Below are 18,425 nucleotides of genomic sequence, written 5' to 3' on the forward strand. Positions count from 1 at the left end.
CACCCTTCAGCACACTTCTCCTCTCCACCGAGTAGTAAGACACCAAGTGCTCAGCTGTGGCTATGACCTAGGGAAAGGTCCATGGCATCTACCCAGCCTTCCTTCACCAGGGTCCACCATCTGAGACTCATGGGGCCTGGACAGAAGGCAGTGCTGATGTGCCCAGGCCAGGGCACTGGGGCACCATGGGACTCAGGCAGTCTCAGTGTAATGAAGACCTGTGCTGCCTGGCCTTGTCCTCTGTGCATCCATTCTCTTGTGGTAGCATGGCTGAGGATTTCCAGATCATGCTCTTTCATATACTGTCATCACATCTGGGAAATGCTGACATATGTAGAGGGAAAAAAAATGTCTGGAAGGAAATACACAAAATGTTATCACTGTGGATTTCTATAGGGTAGTGGGTAACTTTAGTTTTTACATTGGAAATGAAGCATTTTATAAATATTTTTTTCCCTAAGTGGTTTTAAATTTTCTTTTCACTGATCTGTATTTTCCAGTTTCACTATAATCAATTGACATTCTTTTGTAGTTGAAAAAGTAAAATATATATATATATATGTATATATATATATATATAGCTACTCCAGTCACAAAATGACATGCAGCCTTCCAGCTAGAGCAGGACCAGTTTAAAAAAGAAAAATTCCTGGTCAAAAATGTCAAACTCTGCCATTTTAATTCCATATTAAGTGTTTTCTATCACATATCCATATCTTATCATTTCTGTAGATCTGCATCTTACAGTTTCTTTACAAAAAGGCCACACTATATTAACTTATTTTAATCCAGTGCTTTTTGACCTTGGAACCTGTTTTATCAAATAACACCTAAAAATAGCCTATAGAATTGATCGTTCCAGCAAACATGCTTTTGGAAACATTGACCTGGTCCACTTTTGCTTCCCCATTTTCAGCCAATAGAACTAAGGTCCAGAGAGATGAAGGGACTCATTCAGAGAGTCACACAACCATGAAGAAACCAAGTTTGAAGTTGAGCTAAGGTCCTCTCATGCCAGACCACTGTCAAATCCTGCTGGTCATGCACACCCCACTCCCAGAACACAAACACATTGTTGCGTCTGTGAACAGTGTCCCCCAGAGTTGTGAAGGACACACCAGTGTGGCTGTACCACACTCAATTCACACCATTACCAATGTTGAACAGTTGAATAAAGTATTTTCTGTTATTACTTGAAGAAGTAAAATAATGTCATAGCTAATTGTTGCAATCATCAAAGTAGCTTTTAAGAAGGTCCTTGGCCAAGCTTGGCGGCTCATGCCTGTAATCTCAAAACTTTAAGAGGTCAAGGCGGGCCGGGGGCGGGTGGGTCACTTGAGCCCAGGAGTTCAAGACCAGCCTGGACAACATAATAAGACCCTATCTCTATAAAAAATATTTTAAAATTAGCCAGGCTTGATGGCATGCCCCTATAGTCCTAGATACTCAGGAGGCTGAGGCAGGAGGATCACATGAGCCCAGGAGGTTGAGGCTGCAGTGAGGTATGCTAGCACCACTACACTTTAGCCTTGGCAGTAAACCCTGTCTCCAAAAGAGGAAGAAGGTCCTGAGAAGGCAGATATAGTGGCTTTGCTCTGCTACAAACTTGGGTTCTCAGTGTAGGAGGCTGGCTGGCTGACTGAGGTATAGTTTTGAGAATTAGAATACAGTATTTTTCTCTCTTTTTTTCCTTTTCTTCCTTACTTCCTCCTTAAAAATAAAAAGAAACTGAGTGCCTAAGAAGTGTGCAAAGCATTGTGCTGTAAGACAGACCTCATGGGAGCTATTGTCAAAGCCACTGCTATTAGGACAGGGTTCTCTAACCTGCTGAGGAATTCCATTTTCAGGACAAATTTCACTGCATTTAATTTTGGTTTTCTTACCCACTGCACCATGTGAGCCCAATCCCCAATGGTAATTAAAATGACAAGTACATTTCCTTCTCTTCTTCCATCTCACCGTTCCTCATCCCAAACAGACTCAGTACCCCTGGAAAGCATCCGCTTTTTTGTCCCACTGTGTCAGCCCAGACTTGGAAATCTTTCTTTACTTCTCTGAACCAGGAAGCCAGCCTTGCTTCCTCTTCCGTACCATGTCCAAGCCATGACTGAGTCCTGCCACGTCCCCCCGCCACTTCCCTCAAATCCCTCCATTGCTCCTGACATCTGTGTCCTCTACTTCAGTGCAGTCATTGCATCACTGCAACAGCCTCCCCCTGACTGTGTCTCTGCTTCCTGCCAAAAATGCCTCGGCGTCTCCTGCCTCCCAGCCTCTGCTCTGTCCACTGGTTATCCACACCTCTCCTGCCTCCTGCCTACAGCTCCTTCCCATCCTTAGCCTTCGGTTTAAGTCGGGATTTTCCTCTACCTCCTTCCTGTTTATTTTCAAAAATGATTGCTAGAGTTTAGGTTGGTGCAAAAGTCATTGCGGTTTTTGCCATTAAAAGTGGTTGTGAGGCCAGGTGCGGTGGGTCATGCCTGTAATCCCAGCACTTTGGGAGGCCGAGGCAGGCAGATCACCTGAGGTTAGGAGTTTGAGACCAGCCTGACCAACATGGTGAAACCCCATCGCTACTAAAAATACAAAAAAATTAGCCGGGAATGGCGGCAGGTGCCTGTAATCCCAGCTATTTGGGAGGCTGAGGCAGGAGAATTGCTTGAACCCAGAAGGTAGAGGCTGCAGTGAGCCGAGACCATGCCAGCCTGGTCAACAATAATGAAGCTGCAACTCCAAAAAAAAAAAAAAAAAAAAAAAAAAAAGAGTGGTTGCAAAAGCCGCAGTTACTTCTGCACCAACCTAATACATTTTTCTTTGTGACTATGTGCTTAATCCTGTGAACTACCTGAAGGCTTAGACAGCATCTCTCGATTGGCCTCTATAACCCCAGGGCACGATACCACTTCCTGCTTCTGCTTCACTCCTACTGCGGTGCTTTGGGCAAGCTGTTTAACTTCTCTTACTGTTTGAAATATCAAAAGGGGCTGCTGAGCCCTACCTCACTGGTTGTTTAGAGAATTAAGTCAGGCAGTTTGCAAAGTGCCTAAAAAATGTTTGGTCCATAGTAGGTAGGAATGCCAGTTCCCTTCCCTCTCTTCTTGGTAGGGGCTATATTATTATTAGATGAGACGCTTAATGGTAAGCAACAGACACTGAATTTGAGCAAAAACACAAAAAGGGAAGTGAGTAGCTGGCGTTTGTAAACTGCAGAAGTACAGCAGAGAGTAAGACCAGGGACTCAAAGGCCCTCAACCATCTGCTTTTCTCTCCCTCTCATTTTCTCCCTCTTGCACCGAGTGTGTGTGTGTGTGTGTGTGTGTGTGTGTGTGTCTTATCTCTGCTTCTTTCTGGCTACCACTTTTATTTTAACTGCCCACTTTTTTTTTTTTTTTTTTTAAGACAGAGTCTCTGTCGCCCAGGCTGGAGCACAGTGGCACAATCTCAGCTCACTGCAAATTCTGCCTCGCAGGTTCAAGCGATTCTCCTGCCTCAGCCTCCGGAGTAGCTGGGATTACAGGTGCGTGCCACCATGCCTGGCTAATTTTTCTATTTTTAGTAGAGACGGGGTTTCACCATCTTGACCAGGCTGGTCTTGAACTCCTGACCTCAGGTGACTCACCCGCCTTGGCCTCCCAAAGTGTTAGGATTACCGGCATGAGCCACCGCACCCGGCCTCAACTGCTGATCTTTCTAAGGCAGGAGACTGGTCTCTACAGCACTTGGCCTTCCCTTATAGCTTCACTTTCCAAGAAAAAAAGAAAAAAAAAAGCTCTTGTTTCCCAAGCTCCATTTACAGGAATCCCAGGAAAGAACTCTGATTGCCCTGACTGTGGTCATTAGCCATTCTCCTAACTATCACTAGGGTCAGAGGAGTGCAGACAGACAGCGCTTACTCAGAGGGGGACGGGCTGAGGAACAATACTCTCCCAAAAGAAGGAGGATGCATTTCCACCGAGAAGCGGATGAGTTCCAGGCAGACACCACAATGAACATTCACCAAGAGAAACCCGATTTAACACAACAGTGGATGCCATGGCACTGTGATAATTACAGTTGCTTCTGCAAGCTATTTATATGCCTTCCCCCCGGTTACATTTCTGGAATCTTGGAAACGGAGACCATGCCTTTGTTATGGTCCTTTCTCCTATGCTAGCAGAGTCTGGAGCACATGAGGCTGTGAATGAACAAAGGTAAGCACCAAAGCTTCCGATGCTTCTCTTTCCAGCTACAAATTGCTCCTATGATCCGGGTTCGGGAAAACAGTTACTTAATGGCCCTCAAAGACTCTCCTTAGCTGTTTACGTCTTAAATGGTCTCACTGAGACTTGCCCATTCTCCTTTGCCTTGCTTGGCTTCTTCGGTGAGTTTCCACGTTCCTATTTATAAATGTCACTTGGGCCCAGCTCTTTGGGCCCGATTCTCTCCTCACTGCCTCCCTTTCTTCCTCGTAGGGGCAGAATGCTTTGGTTCACCTGAAATGGCTTTTCAGAGGAGGTACAGCTGTTCAATGTGTTACAGCTCCATCCAGTCCCCTGTGAAAGAGGCTGCAGCATTTCCTCACTGCCTATTTAGCCACACACCCCCAGGACAGAGGGTAACCTAGCAGCTTCCCGATTTAATGCATGGAATGATCAACAGGCTGCAAGAGGAAATGACTGGGCCAGGGGCCCAGAGTCACAGGCTCACTCAGTCCTGGGCCTTGTAAATTCCAAGTCCCTGGCCATGGATGAGCCTTGGACTGCTTTCCTCAAGCCCTAGAGATGAAGTCAGCCACCTTCCATATCCTAGGCCCATGCAGGGTGCTGGGACACTGATAACTCAGACCACTTCCTGCCCTTGAAAGGCTGAGAAGAAAATTCGTTTTACCACAATGCAGAGGTCTCAGACCATCAGTTGCACAGCATATGAGGGATTAGAATCCTGATAATGGCCTTTGCACCTGGAAAGACCCTTGTTTAACTCCAGAAAACCCTCCAGGGCTCCTTTACCAAGTACCAGCTCATAGAAACAGCTAAAGAAAAATCTTTTAAAGTCATTTATTCACAATCATAGAAATTTTAGAGCTAGAGGAAAATTCAAGGTAATCTGGTCCCAAACCGTTAGTTCACAGGAGAGGAAGCTAGATCTACAATTACACAATTATACCATCACTGTGGTGTGCAAACTGCCCCCAAGACTGTCATCTTAATAATGCATGTCATTTGCTGTTGGAAAGAAAAATACATTGAATATTTAGGTGAGGCCCTGAGCTACACATACCATGATCACATTTGATCCTCCCAATAGTAAAACGGGTGTGTTTATTCCATTTAATAAATAAGGAAACAGAAGCACAGAGACATTAAGTGACATGCTCAAGGTCACACAGCTGGTAAATGATGGATTAAGGATTTGAACTCAGACTCGATTGTTTTCAAAGCATCTATTCCAATGAGAATGAAAATGTTGGCCAGGCACAGTGTCTCACGCTTGTAATCCTAGCACTTTGGGAGGCCGAGGTGGGTAGATCACCTGAGGTCAGGAGTTCTAGACCAGCCTGGCCAACATGGCGAAATCCCGTCTCTACTAAAAATATAAAAATTAGCCAGGCATCGTAGCGCACGCCTGTAATCCCAGCTACTCGGGAGGCTGAGAATCGTTTGAACCCGGGAGGTGAAGATTGCAGTGTAAGCTGAGATCGCACCACCACACTCCAGCCTGTGCAACGGGAGTGAGACTCCATCTCAAGAAAAAAAAAAAAGAAAATGTATTGAATTAATGTTACTGAAATAGGGCCAGAAAACCTAGATTCTATTTCTAAATTTACCACTAACAAGTTGTAGGAACTGGGAAAGACCTTTCATTCACTGAGACCTAGCTTCCTGTTCTATAAATGGAGAGAACAGAGCTGGGTCAGTGATGGCAATATATGACCACTTTCTCATCCTATGCCCAAGACAGATGTGACTGTAAGACCAGGGTACCATTTCTGCCTGAGCTCAAAGTAGGCTTCTAATGCAGAGCTTTATCCAGCCCCTCCCAAACAATTGCTATTGGCACAAATAAAATGTATTTGCCACCCCTTGGCCCAACGAGCTCTCAGATCCATTCCAACTCTATTTAATTCATGAAAACTCTGGCCCTGGATTTTGTCATTTCTCTGCAGTGTTGGAAGAAAAATAGGAACCGTTTATCTGTGATTCCAAAGAGCAGAATCCTGCCAGATGCAGAGCCCTGCTATTCTCCTGACAGATCATGGGCTGTGCCCAGAACTTCAGGGGCAGGGGTGTAGGGGCCTGCCACAAATGACAGGAGGCCACAATTCCATTTCGTCTTCTTACTTAACTCTGATCCACATGAATGGAAAGCTTTCCTTGCCTCTGACATTACTGGAACATCACATAGTTCTCTTATGAAATGAATCTCTATTGCTGAAGTGGCTTGATATCAACAATAAGGCAGTCAAAGAGGTACATGGAAAAACCCCACTGTCTTCCCATGCTGATTGGCTTACAGGATGAGGGGGTGATGGAGGGCCAGTGAGTCAGAGCTATTTCTACAGAAGACATCCAGAAACACCAAGTTAAGTCAAGTTATTGAGCCTGTGGTGAGCCCAAGACAGAAGGTAACAGAAGAATGGAAAATCAGGACAGCATTGAAATCTGATGCTGTATGGACAAGCTGCCGTCAAATGCCAAGCACAGAGGACAGCAGGAAGTGAGCCAACTGCAGAGAGCTGAGCACCTGGCCAGATCATCAGGCTACCTCTGTCCAGACCTCAGCAGTGCCCAGGCCTTCACGTAGCAGTCACAGGTCACTGCGTCCTGCCAAAAAAAAGGCAGTCCATTCTTCAAGGTGTCTATTTGAGTCTAGTGTCAAATTACCCCAGATTGTCAGCAAGTGCCTGTGGCCCTGGCTTGCCCTGGTAGATGAGTCAGCCCAGCTGTGAAGAAAGCCCTGCTGGGCCCTGGGAGGCCAATGCATGCCAGCCGAGGCAAGAAGACAGCATCAGCCCTGAAGTCTGTGTGGACAAGGAGCCCACTCCCTAACTGAGGCCTGGGATTCTTAACCCCACCCCGACTTCAGATGGGGCTGTGTTTCCAGGACTGCCTCATACCCCATTTCAAATCAGGCTACTCAACAGCGACATTTAGTAACAGAAATCATGAAGGTTCATTAGATGACTCAGAGAAAAAACAAACAAACACTCTCTCCAAGAAAGAGAAATTCACAGGAAGGGGCCACATCCACCCAGTTCTGCCCTTCCCTTTTCTCTAGTTCAGTGGTTCTCAAAGTGTGGTCCCTGGACCAGCAGGAGCGACAGATTTTTGCCATGACACCACTTCAGTAATGTTAATTAAATATATTTCCATTCTTTTAAGAGTCAACATAGCTTAGTGAGAAGAGCAGAAGCTCTGGAGCTTGTTAGAAATGCCCCACCCCGGACCTCTTGAATCAGAAATACTGGGGTGGGGCCCAGCCATCGGTGGCCTAACCAGCCTTCCAGGCAATTCCAAAGGCTGCTGATGTTTGAGGACAAGGACATCTCCAGCTGAACCAGCCGCCCCTCAGGAGTAAAGGGAATTCCTGCTCCCCCGCCCAAATTTGTTATGGAAACCTCCCAGGACAATCTACATCAGTGAGCTGATCCTAGTCCCCAGCAGCAGGTGACAAAAGGATCTGGCCTCAGGACTGTGTCATCCCTAGGACGTGATAACAGGCCATTGTGGCTGGGGCATATTAGTGGGTGCAAAAGAAGATATAAATCTCATATTTGGGAGAGGAATGGGAGAGACTGAAGAGCAAGGAAAACTAAGCCCCTTCTTATCTTCTCAATGCTCAGCCACTAGAAACTCATAATTAGAGCTATTAATAGCCACCATTTATGTAGAAGCTGCCATGAGCCAGACACAGTGGGACACACTTTACCTGTTTCATCTCTCAGCAAATTTTGAGGGACATAGCTTTATCCACCCCATTTTATAGAAGAAGAAACTGAGGTTCAGTGAAGTTAGAAGTCTTGTTGGAATGTGTTCTTTGTATGCATGAGTTGGGACCCGGCCTCACGTCTAAGTGGGCCATCTTCACCACACCACTGCCTTAATCCAACAACCATTGTCCCTCCCCACCCCCTCAACTCTTCAAAGGGCTTCATTGTGGGTGATGTGGGGCCAGACTAAGACCAGGAATGTGGACTTTCTCACACATAGTAGGTGCTTAACAGATGGTAGTGCTCTCTTTTTGCCTCTTTGGACACCCACAGTGGAGTGATTCAGAGCCCAAGTTTTGGGCAGATTGTAACATGCATGGGCTAAATGGGCTCTGAGAGTCAGCATCCAGCTTCATAAAACAGGAATAATGATAGCTGCCTCCCGGGGATGTTATGGAGATGCAATGAGCTATGTCTGTAAAGCACACAGCATTCCACACGTAATAAGCACTGACTAAGTGGTCATTACTACTTTACCACAGTCAAGCCTAATAAAAGTATGTGAAGAGACAGGTAAGGGATTTTCATCCCTACTTTGTGGTTACAGACATAAGCTCCAGAGAGGCTGAGGGGCAGACCCAGAATGATACGGCTGGGAAGGTAATAGCAAGAAGAGAAGCACAGTCACCCACCCGGCATCAGCTTCCATTCCTCCATGCTATGCTGCCTGGCCTCGCAAGGGCACCCCTGTGTCATGTTGATTCTCTTTTTATTGCAGGAACTTACTCCCACTTGTGCACAGTCCAGGAGCTTTGCCCCAACTGGTGCTGTCACAAGTCACGTGACAACAACCAGGGGGATGCTCCCATTAACAGAGACAGTGGGACACCAAGGCATGCTCCCACCTCCAGCCTCCCATCATTGTTGTAACATCTTTGGACACCTCCCTCCTTCTCCCAAGGAAAGCCACAGCCCTGTGAGTGACCAGAGGCAACAGAACAAAGACCAGATTCTCAGTTTCCTGATTCCCTCACACAGCACGGTCTCTCTGCAGGGAGTCTGGGAATCCTGACACTGCCTGGATGGAGTGTCTACACTGGTGGAGGGCCTGGCTAAAGGTCAGAACTGTCTCTTTGCCAACCAGGGGTGGCTGCTTCTATGAGTCTGTGGCTCTGGCTATAACCCTCAGAGGTGTGTGTTGAGCAAACAGAGCCAGCTTCTGCCATCCATTAGCAAGAGCTAACATTTACTGCGTGCCCACGACCTGCCACGTGTTGTTCTAGCTGCTTGCTAATGAACAGCAGCGAATGGTTGTAATGGTTATAGTGGTTGGGCACACTGAATCTAGAACTAGACAATTTTGGATCAAATTACACTTTTCTTCTTACTAGTGTTGTATCTTTGGCCAAGTTACTTAACCTCTTTGTGCCTCGGTTTTCTGACCTGTAAAATGGGAGTAATACCTTCATGAGGCTCTTATGAGCATCATATGTGTTCTACTTGACTCTTTACATGTTTGTTCTCATTTGATCTTCTGAAAACATTTTGAAGTAGGTATTATTATCCCCCATTTATATGTGAGGAAACCGAGGCATAGAGCCAAGAAGTACACTGCCCTAGGTCCCACAGATGGTAGTGATTGTAAAAAAATAATATCTAACATTTATTAGACCCTTACTATGTGCCAGGCACAACAAAACAGAGTAGTTGCTACAATTGCCCCTACTTTACAAATAGTGAAAACTGCGGCACAGAGAGACTAAATACTCTGCCCAAGATCACACTAGTAAATGGCAGAGTCACAATGTCAACCCAGGTTGTGTGGCTTTGGAGTCTGTGCTGTTGTATGTTTTGCCACGGAACCCCCAGTTGTGGCTCTGTCTGTAAATACCCTGATACTCACTAATGAGCTGTGGAATCGGCCATTTCATGGGGGTGGGGGGGCAGGGGGGAAGCTCCTTTTTACCTTGAGTGACTTTTTTTACCCAAGGAAGAGTTACAAGATAAGCCACAATGATCATCCAATAGAGGTCGTTCTAATTTTGCAAGGGCTGATTCTCCAATCACAGCAGTGTTTCTCAGTGGAGGTGCTATTGACATTTGGATGAGATGTTCTCGTGGCTGTGCAGTGTGTAAACTATCCTGCATGTGTCAGGATGGTTACCCCAAACACACACACACCCATGGAATGTTAGTGGCTCCCCTAGCCACTGTACTACACCAAAATGCCCCATGCGACTTTCAAATGTTTTCTCAGCAGAGGGGAAGATTCTGTCCCTGGTGAGGACCATGGAAATAGAGCGTCAGCCACTTCTCTCCTCTTTTTACAAATTCAACTCAAACCAAGAACCGGGAGAAACCAGAATCAAACACGGGACAGCCAACAGTGTGAGGCTGAGTGTGATTAAGTACCAAGTCAGTGGTAGTGACAGGTGTAGGACCCTGGTGAAGGAGGAACAGCCCCGCCCACATGCACAGCCAGGAGCTGCCCTGTGGCAAGGTTCCTCACTGGATGTGGGAACAGAGGAGGAGGCAAACCAGAGAAGGTAAGATGAAACCCAAATGAAGCCATTTCATTCCCTTTCACCATTCCGTTGGCTGAGAAGGCTAAGGCAAGCGCCTGAAGTAGTGCAGAACCCCAGATGTGGAAGTCGGAATACCAGGACTGATAAGCCGTGTCACCATGGCCAAGTGATTCACCCTGCCTTAATTTCCCCAGTGGCCTGGTGGTGATGCCTCCCCAACCCACTTCCCAAAGTTGTAAGCCTCAAGTGACATCAGCAATAGGGGGTTGTCTGGAACAGTAAATTTCACTACTGTTTTTGTTTGTATCCAAAGCCAGTCTCTGGGCATTGAGTGGTGCTCCCTTTTGGGTATCTGTCACCATTCATAGAAGAATGAACCACTTGCCAAGGCCACACTCAGTGATTCATTTGTTCCCCTGGAAATACCAGGAGAGCACTTCCTTCTCAGGACAATCACTGCCAAGTGCCAAAAACCTCAAGAGTGATGAGCATGGGTTGTCCCAGAGTACAGAAAGGACCCACATCACCCAGTGACAGAGCAGGCAGTGGGTGTGGAAGCCAGGCTGCAAGCCTTTGCTGTCTCTTCCCTCTGCGAGGAATGCCAGCATCATTTAAGGGCACTGTGGTCCAGGACACGGGCTTGGGAGTTCTACATTGTGTATTTGCTTATTTTTGAGAAAGGAAAGAGAATACTGCAAAGACTGAGCATTTATCATGTGCTAGGTGCTGTGCTATGTGCTTGACATACATACATTTATCTCATTTAACAGCATCTCAGCGACTTGGCTATTATTATTCCTACTTTACAAAGAGGAAGCTCAGGATTAAAGATTTAAGTAATTTGCCTAAGGTAATTCACTTAATAGGTGGGTATGGCATGGTAAATGAAACAATGCCCCTTCTCAAATGTTCATGTCTTTTTTTTTTTTTTTTTTTGAGACAGTCTCTCTGTCACCCAGGCTGGAGTACAGTGGTGCAATGTTAGCTCACTGCAACCTCTGCCTCCTGGGTTCAAGTGATTCTCGTCCCTCAGCCTCCCAAGTAGCTGGGATTACAGACGTGCACCACCACGCCTGGCTAATTTTTGTATTTTTTGTAGAGATGAGTTTTCACCATGTCGGCCAGGCTGGTCTTGAACTCCTGACCTCAGGGGATCCACCTGCCTCGGCCTCCCAAAGTGCTGGGATTACAGACTGAGCCCACTGTGCCTGCCTTCAAATGTCCATGTCCTAATCCCCAGAAGCTGTGACTATCTTAGATTCCATGGCCAAAGGGAATTAAGATTGCTGACGGAATTAAGGTTGCTAATCAGCTGACCTTAAAATTGGGAGATCCCCTGGTTGATCTTTATAGGCCCAGTGTAAGCAGGAGGGTCCTTAAAAGTGGAAGAGGGAGGCAGGAGAGGAGAGGCAGAGGGAGATGTAGAAGATATAGAAGAATGGTCAGAGAGAGGTAACATTGCTGGCTTTAAAGATGAGGAAGGAGCCATGAGCCAGGGAATACAGGCAGCCTCTGGAAGCTGGACAGAAGGAGACAGATGCTTCTCTAGCATCTCCAGAAGGCCCTGCTGACATCATGATTTTAGCCCAGTGAGATCTGCACCAGACTTTTAACCTATGTAACTACAAGAATATTAATTTGTATTGTTTTAAGCCACTAAGTTTGTGATAATTTTTTATGATGTCAATAGGAAACTTATACAGTGGGATACCTTGAATTTGACCTCGGGCCTGCCTTACTGAAAATCTGTGCTCCTATTATACCAAATTGACCTGGCTTTGAAACCTGGTTCCATTTGTTAGATATGTGATTTGGGGCACATTAACAGTGATAGAAAAATAGACTTTACAAGCTTCTTTGGATTTGAGAAGTACCATATTTGATTGTGCTTCCCAAATTTATTTATCTGGTGACCTAAAAGGCTGATATTACCATGATATTTAAAGCAAGAAATATTCTCCTAGATGGCACCGTTCAAGCAGCTCAGACTTTCGGCTCTTATAACCTTTGATGATTAACACTGAGTCTCAACTTGATTGGATTGAAGGATGCAAAGTATTGTCTCTGGGTGTTTCTGTGAGGGAGTTGCTAAAGGAGATTAACATTTGAGTCAGTGGACTGGAAGAGCCAGACCCCCGCCTCAAGTTGGGTGGGCACCATCTAATCAGCTGCCAGAACGGCTAGGATAAAAGTAGGCAAAGGAATGTGGAAGGACTAGACTGGCCTGAGTCTTCTGGCTTCCGTCTTTTTCCTGTGCTGGAGGCTTCCTGCCCTCAAGCACTGGACTCCAAATTTTTCAACTTTTGGACTCTTGGACCTACACTAGTGGTTTGCCAGGGGCTCTTGGGCCTTTGGCCACAAGCTAACGGCTGTACTGTCAGTGTTCCTACTTTTGAGATTTTGGGACGGCTTCCTTGCTCCTCAGTTTGCAGACAGCCTATTGTGAAACTTTATCTTGTGATCATGTGAGTCAATACTCCTTAATAAACTCCCTTTCTTTTTCCTTTTTTCTTTTTTCAGACAGAATCTCGCTCTGTCACCCAGGCTGGAGTGCAGTGGCACAATCTTGGCTCACAACTTCTGCCTTCCGGGTTCAAGCGATTTTCCTGTCTCAGCCTCCCGAGTAGCTGGGATTACAAGCATGCGCCACCACGCCCAGCTAATTTTTGTATTTTTAGTAGAGATGAGGTTTCACCATGTTGGTCAGACTAGCCCTTTCATATATACATCTGTGCTATTAGTCCTGTCCCTCTAGAGAACCCTAATACATAACCCAATTGAGGAAGTACGTTGGAAGTACCAGTGTTACTAGAATTAATATTGTAAGGCTCTTTGGGAACTGCAGTAAGCCCTTATAGGAGAATCATAGCAGAGCCCCCTGGTTTTAGAATAAAGCCATGTTTCTTAGGCAAATAACAGCTCTCAGCTTGTTTCTGGGCCATGGGAGAAACTTCACAGAGTAGTCCCCCTGCCTTATCAGTAAGGGATACATTCCAAGACTCCCAGTGGATGTCTGAAACTGTAGGTAGTACCAAACCCTGTGTATTTTGTTTGCTTGATCTAATAACCAAGATGGCTGCTAAGTGACTAACAAATGGTAGCGTACACAGCGTAAATATGCTGGACAAATGGAAGATTTGTGTCCCGGGCAGGATGGAATAGGACAGAACAAGATTTTGTACACTACTCTGAATGGAGTACAATTTAAAACAAATGAGTTATTTATTTCTGGAGGTTTCCATTTAATATTTTCAGATTGCAGTTGTCCATAGGTAACTGAAACTTCAGAAAGTAAAACCACGAGTAAGAGGGGACCACTGTACCTGGCCATGCAGCACCTTGCTACTTAAGCAGCTTATTATGAACTAAGATCTGGTTTCAGAAAGAGTATTCCACTAACACCCAGAAACTTCCCTGAGGTATCAGGACCTTCTGGCACACACGTCTTGGCAAGATATAAGTGAACCTGCTCCTTCTGCTCTCCAGACTATCCACAATATGTCATCAATGTAACAGACTCACAGGATACCCTACAAAATGATAAGATGGGAAAGTCTCCTATGTACTAAGTTATGGCAGAGCCAGAGTTGACATAACTTTGAAGCAAAATGGTGAAGATGTACTGTTGTCTCCTCTAGGTAAAAGCAAACTGCTTCTTGTTTTTGTCTTCTCATTGGGGTAGCTGAAAAAGCATTTTGCAAATTAATAGTTGTATATTAGGGACCACAGGCTTTTGAGGTTTTGGGACTTTGTCAATTTGCTTCAATAAGGAAATCACATCTTGGATCAGTGACTGCAATAGAAGTCTCTTCCTGATTAAGCTTTTGATAGTCCACTGCTATTTTTTAACCTCCAAGTATCTTTCTGTACCAACTAAATATAGTGATATACAGAAATAACCACTCATATATATTTCAAGTCTTTGGTGATGCCACAAATTTCTGCAGTTCTCTCAGGAAAGGGTGGCTGCTCTTGATTTACTTTTCTGGCAGGGAGGGGGAGCTTTCATTTTATTTATGGGTCCCAGAGGCAATATGGAATTCTACTATGGAATTCTACCAAGCTGAGCCTATATGATTCCATCAGACACTACAGGACTAGAGAAATAACCACAGGGTGAGTTGAAGGCTCTAGTGAGTCAGTTGCGAGGCAGCCTACAATAAAAATAGAGTGGATCACCCGACACTGGGTATTAGTTATCTATAGCTATGTGTCAAGTTACCCAAAACTTAATAGCTGAGAACAGCACTTACAATCTCACAGCATGTGTGGTTCAGGAATGCCGGAGCAGCATGGCTGCATGGTCCTGGCTGAGCATCCCTCCCAGCCTGCTGTCATCTCAAACCTTCCCTGAGAGATGATCCACCTCCGAGCTCAGTCACGTGGTCGCTGGCAGGCTGCGGTTCTTTGACATGTGGGCCTTTTTATGTCTCACAACATGGGAGCTTTCTTCCCCCAGCTGAGCAATCCAAGAGAGTGTGAAAGAGAACCCAAGGTCCAAAAAAAAGAAAAAAATCTTTTTATAACCCAATCTTGGAAGTGACATTCCCTAAGTTCTGCCATATTTCATTTACTAGACCAAATAAACCCAGCCCACGTTCAAGCAGAGGGGATTCCACAAGGGTATGGATACAGCAGGCAAGGAATGCTGCAGTTCATTTTAGAGGCTGGCATTACTCTGATTATTGGCCCACAGTAGTGTGCTAAGTCCCCATGAATTAATGATAGCTCGAAGTCGGTGTCAAGAACCCTAAAAATCTGTGTAACTTCTTCCCTCAGAATAAAATTACCCTGGCAAATGACCACAGGACCCTTTCAGAAGGCTGGAGGGAAGATGTGCTTACATACTTGAGAGGATTTTGGAGGGTCTTCCTCAGGGTACCCAATCTTCCACTCATTCTAAGTGTTCTCGGTTCGCTAGCTTTGTGAGCTGACTCTATTCTCTTTTGATGAATTGACGGCTCAAGTATGAGCTCTAGTTCCCAGAAAAGGAGAGGTTTTTTTGTTGTTATTGTAGTTTGTTTGTTTCAGATGGGGGTCTCACTCTGTCACCCAGGCTGGAGTGTAGTGGCGCAATCTTGGCTCACTGCAACCTGTGCTTCCCATGCCTCAGCCAGCCGAGTAGCTGGGATTACAGGCGCCTGCCACCATGTCCGTCTAATTTTTGTATTTTTAATAGAGATGGGGTTTCATCATGTTGGCCAGGATGGTCTCAAACCCCTGACCTCAAGTGATCTGCGTCCCTCAGCCTCTCAAAGTGCTGGGATTACAGGCAGAAAAGGAGAGTTTTAAAATTTGTTTGGGTTTTTTTGTTTTGTTTTGTGTTCAATTGTAAGGTTTCAAGTAGAACCTTCGTGATTTGCCTATCTATTTTCACCCTTGGGACTCCATGATAAATTTACCACCACCAAAGCCCAGACCACTGGGATTGCCACCCCTGCATGTCTGCTTACTCTGGTCGCCACACCTGTTGCCTCCAGTGGTTGAGTGACGCTACGTGACTAATGCCATCCAGATCCTCGATGCCATCAGGAAGGCCATTCAACTTCAGTATCTTCTGTCATTATCCCTGGTTTTCACAAATAGCCCCTCCAGCATTTTTCAATGATGTTGGTTCTTTCTTTGCCAATGTATTACCCAAGGCTTGGAGAAAGGAGTTTCTTTTTTTAGTTCTCTCAGAAAATATGTTTAGGGAGTAGTTAGGTAGCTTTTATGTAATACTCCATTTTTCTGTCTACAATTTTAATTTCTCCTTTATTTCTCTAAATTATCCTGAGAGATTTTCAGTATCTAAACTTCATTTTCCAGGGGCCACCTTTGGGACAGGTTTAAGTCAACCAACTAACCAACTATCTAGAATCAGCTAAAGATGCTCAAGCGAGCACATTGACCCAAGCATCGTTGACCTGACTTCTTTCTTTCTGCCTTGGTTCCTAACCAGTGGGTTCTGACTGCTACAGCATGTTTCTCTAACGGAATGTTAAGTGGTGGTTTCCCATATTGAAGCAGAGGAGTTGAGCTCAGAAATTAGATTCTTCTCTGACTTTCCAAGCTCAGTATTTCTGACTTGTGCACTGCCATCTGCTTTCAGATCTCCAGGAAACAAGGAACAGGAAATGGAAGAACAGAGTTCACGGGCTCACACTGCAGCCTCAGCTCTTCCTCGGAGGGTCTTGGAATAGTGACTCAACCTCTTTAGGTTTCAGTATCTTTAACTGTACTAAGAAGAGATTGAATTAGAGGGTCTCTACTATCCCTTTGCCCCTTACAATATGGGCTTCTAGCCTAATTCTCCTGAATATCAAGCCCTAAAACCTACACCTGCTTTCCTTCTATCCACTATTTATTCGGAAGCTAGTGATTCTTTCCCAGGCCCAGTATCTTATCTAATTAGCCATTTACCCATCACATTGCATCAGTTTATCTGGTATATTTAAGCACAGATAATATTAGAACCTCCTCTTCCCTAGGAAGTCTAACATACCCCAGAATATGGTAACTTTTCATCAGAAAGGGAAAAGAAATTATAGTAGAGCAATCCACACACTAAGAATCTATTTTAACATTTTCTACCTACCATCTATGTTAATATTTTCAACACTCATTGAACAGCAACTATGTATTAGGTCTTTGGACACTTCATATACTTCATCTCATTTATTTTCACTACATAACTCTGGAGATAAGCATCCTCCTCTATTTCCTGGATGAGAACACTGAGGCTCAGAGAAGTTAGTCCAGCTTTCCCAAGATAAAAACGCTGGTGGGTGGTGTAGGTAGAATTCTAACCCAATCTACTTGGCCCCTAAGCTAATGCTCATTACACTGCCTCCATATCATACAAGCACTTGTGTTCTTTCTCTGTTTCTAGGGCCTTTTGTTTACAACAATTATTCAAGGTTTGACCACACTTGCCCCTGTTTTACATCCATTTTCTTTCTTCAGATCTGCCTCAACCAAGGATCTATCAGTTGAATAACTGACCTTTGAAAGGGAATTTTTACATCTTATTCATCTCTCTATTCCTTCCCCACCCCCAGACCTAGCTTCCAGCAGGTGTACAATATATGCTTGCTAATTAACATACATCAGTATTCCAAAAATGTCCTCCGGAATGAATACGATGCTGATGACTTTTGTTGGAAGAAGCCTTTTTAAAACATCATTTAAGAAAGAAAATTGGCACTTGTCATACTGCCCATTATGACCGTCGTCAGCTAAGCTTCCTTTTTTTTTTCCTGCCACAATTTAAAGTCTGATTTATTAGAATGGCTCACATTTCTGAAGCTATTACTATTGCTATTGCTAGAGCTGTGGCCAGCTCCTCCCTGGACAAAGGAAGGTGAAGTGTGATTGACACCAGATTCACCTGTCATTTATGGTAATGAGTACAGTCACAATTAATGTCCCTGAGGTTCTCATATGGGCTCTGGAGTCATGCTGATTCAAATCCTGATTCACTCAGATTTCTAAGGAGTTCTGAAATGCTGGGAAAAAAACAGAGGACCAAGCAACAAAGTGAACCCTTGGCTGTCATGCCCTTTGTTTGTCCAGAGACCTGCCATTTTGTCTTCTGGACGTCTTTGTTTGGCTGACATTGGGATAGACCTATGAAGTTCAAATGGGGCTGCTCATTGGTTCATTGCCAGGCAAGAGACTGGTCTCTGGGGTGAGGTGCAGGGCTTTATCTTAGACTTACAATTTGGTTACTTTTCCACCAAGAAGCCAATATTTGCTTTCTCTAACATAAGGGCAGTGTTGGATCAGAAAATGTCTGCAGATTCAGATGCTAATGCCTACACTCCTGCTAGCACATAATCAAATTCACATTGCTTCCCTAGCAGAAATTTTTATCAGAGATATTTTGTCTGGACCATTCATTAAATCCCAGATTCAGGGCCAAAAAAACTCTACCATTCCTACACTTACATGCTGTAGTATTATGGTGCACCTTCCAAGCCATCACCTATTCTGTCTGTCCAACTTTCAAAACA

This window comes from Pongo abelii, chromosome 7, assembly GCF_028885655.2.
Source record: "Pongo abelii isolate AG06213 chromosome 7, NHGRI_mPonAbe1-v2.0_pri, whole genome shotgun sequence".
NCBI lineage: Eukaryota > Metazoa > Chordata > Mammalia > Primates > Hominidae > Pongo > Pongo abelii.